The sequence below is a fragment of the Odontesthes bonariensis genome, chromosome 10 (genome assembly GCF_027942865.1).
Source record: "Odontesthes bonariensis isolate fOdoBon6 chromosome 10, fOdoBon6.hap1, whole genome shotgun sequence".
Classification (NCBI taxonomy): Eukaryota; Metazoa; Chordata; class Actinopteri; order Atheriniformes; family Atherinopsidae; genus Odontesthes; species Odontesthes bonariensis.
In genome coordinates, this window is record NC_134515.1 from 38,146,484 (window position 1) to 38,149,397 (window position 2,914).

A 2,914-nucleotide genomic window follows, 5' to 3' on the forward strand; every position below is an offset into this window, starting at 1 on the left:
ACCCACTTGAAAGGCAATCTTACCACTGCACTATCCACTCCCATATTTATATACTTGAAATATACTCCTTAAAATATTCTTAAAGTTGACTCGTACTATACTGCCATATACTTGTAAAATATAAGATACCATACAGTGTATGTACAAATATCTGCTTAAATCATTAAAGATGTGCAATTCAAAAACAGAGAGCCTCTATGAAATCAAGTCCTTCTTTGCTGAGTCAACGTCTTGACCTTATTCTGTACTTGGATCAAGATAAACTAAGTACGGTATTAGTACTTTGTGGCAGAAAGAAGTAAACAGTATACGAAAGTACAAGCATAAGCTTTAGTATTAAAGTACAAGTGTAATCCTTAGTATTAATGTACTTAGCCTTAGACTTTTCTTTATACTTTTCAGGATAAGCCAAGTATACTTCACTATACTATTCTTAAGTCTATAAAATATAATATATAAAAAGTAAACTTCAAGTATACTGTCTCAGTTTTAATATAAAAGAAGTATACTCGTAATAAACTACTTTTTGCTAAGGGTAGCCATCTACCTCTCTGCTTGTTTGAGGCGGGATAACAGGAAGAAAGGAAAAGGAAAGATGGGGAAGAAAAGCAAAACAAGAAACACTTCAGAGCACTAACTGAAGGACAGAGACATGTAGCTCCAGAGGCAGATGTGAGAAACAGCCTGTCTTCTGAAAAATGCTCCTCCTCTTTCCTCCAGAAAGATTCACACAGGGTCTCAACCACTGACGCTACATTCCCTCCCTGAGAGAGCTAACTCCCAAGTTGAATTTTCAGAGTTCCAAGTATAAATAAATTAACTGGAACGCAATCTGAAATCCCGGACATTTCTAATTCGAATAGTGGGCGAGACCTCACATATCCTGACTGCAAAATCCAACAAGGCAGCTCTGTGCATCAACAGTAAGTGAGTACCATTCTGTTCATTACAACACCTACTTATTGGGTCTCTAAAATAGTCATACACACAGTGTTTTCCAACTTCTAATGATGACAGCATTGCAATAGTGTTTGCATGTGCAAAATAACATTAAATGCAGTGTTTTCCCTACCATGAAAAAGAAAAACCCTGGTTAATACTTCAAGACTATAACAGGCTAGATAGAAAAAAGTGTTTTTAATGTTTCGCATCTAAACCATTTCTTTTCATATGTTTCAGATGAACACAAGTACAATATATACGTTGTAACAGAGTATGTCCTCCAGAAGTTTCTTCTAAGGAACTTATTGTTGTGTAAAGTAGAGCCTAGAACTTGAAACTGTTTCCATGTAAATAGGTTAATAGATAAATAATCAACAAATAAAGAAAAAAAAAAGTTTTGTGCAATTGCCCTGCTTCGCTCCTCATTCCTTTCTATATTTCTTAGAAAAAAGAAATACTTGCACAATATATCAAAACACATGTCAAACATGAATATAATCCAGAATCTGAGGCAGAACCAGAGTTAGTTCAGTTCTGAGCAGCTTTAAAGTGAATATCTGCAGATGTTTCCATGGTAACAGCTGCAGAGATTCACTGAAACATGTTCCAACATGAACATAAACCCAGAATCTGAGGCAGAACCAGAGTTAGTTCAGTTCTGAGCAGCTTTAAAGTGAATATCTGCAGATGTTTCCATGGTAACAGCTGCAGAGATTCACTGAAACATGTTCCAACATGAATATAAACCCAGAATCTGAGTCAGAACCAGAGTTAGTTCAGTTCTGAGCAGCTTTAAAGTGAATATCTGCAGATGTTTCCATGGTAACAGCTGCAGAGATTCACTGAAACATGTTCCAACATGAACATAAACCCAGAATCTGAGGCAGAACCAGAGTTAGTTCAGTTCTGAGCAGCTTTAAAGTGAATATCTGCAGATGTTTCCATGGTAACAGCTGCAGAGATTCACTGAAACATGTTCCAACATGAACATAAACCCAGAATCTGAGGCAGAACCAGAGTTAGTTCAGTTCTGAGCAGCTTTAAAGTGAATATCTGCAGATGTTTCCATGGTAACAGCTGCAGAGATTCACTGAAACATGTTCCAACATGAACATAAACCCAGAATCTGAGGCAGAACCAGAGTTAGTTCAGTTCTGAGCAGCTTTAAAGTGAATATCTGCTCTGAGCTCCTTTCTCCTCCAGCACAGCCTGAACCCTCTCAGACGAACTTTCTGTCCTTTCTTTAAGGAGTCTTCAGGAATAGTTCTCCAGGCTTCTTGAAGGACATCCCAAAGCTCTTCTTTGGATGTGGGCTGCCTTTTGTTCCGTTCTCTGCCAACATGATCCCACACTGCTTCAGTAATGTTGAGGTCCGGAGAACACACTGCACACCATGCTGGGATATAACAGCTAATAGCTCCTTGTTTGAACAAAAATACTATTTTCTGTCTGTCAAACTGTGTTAGCTTTGGTGTTTCTTTGTATTTAGAAGAAAAACAACAAAGAAATAAGATCTTTCATGCAAGAAATAAATGTGAATTATCAAACTACTTACAATGTTATAGAGAAAAAAAAACATTCTAAATGTTGAGGCATTTAGATGTTTTTATTGTATTACTGTTATAATTTGTATGTATGTATTGAATTATTTGTTCTATTTTTTGTTATGGGAGCTTCAGATGTAGAAACAGATTCAGTATTTGAAAAAGAAACACGGTCAAACCGATGTGGTAGCAGTTGATTTTTCGGTTCTCACTAGAGTAAATCCCTCTGTTGTGTGATGAACACACTGTATCATTTCTGTACGGCGAAATGGGAACATCTCTATTAACTGATACGTTGTGTAATCATACATTATTTACACGCAACATCTGTTCAGAAGAACTATTTGCAGGCGGAAGGGTTGAGTGGCCTAGTTGCATTCCTGCGGAGGGTTTGACCTCTGACCTGGTTGTTGCATTCCAGAGTGGCT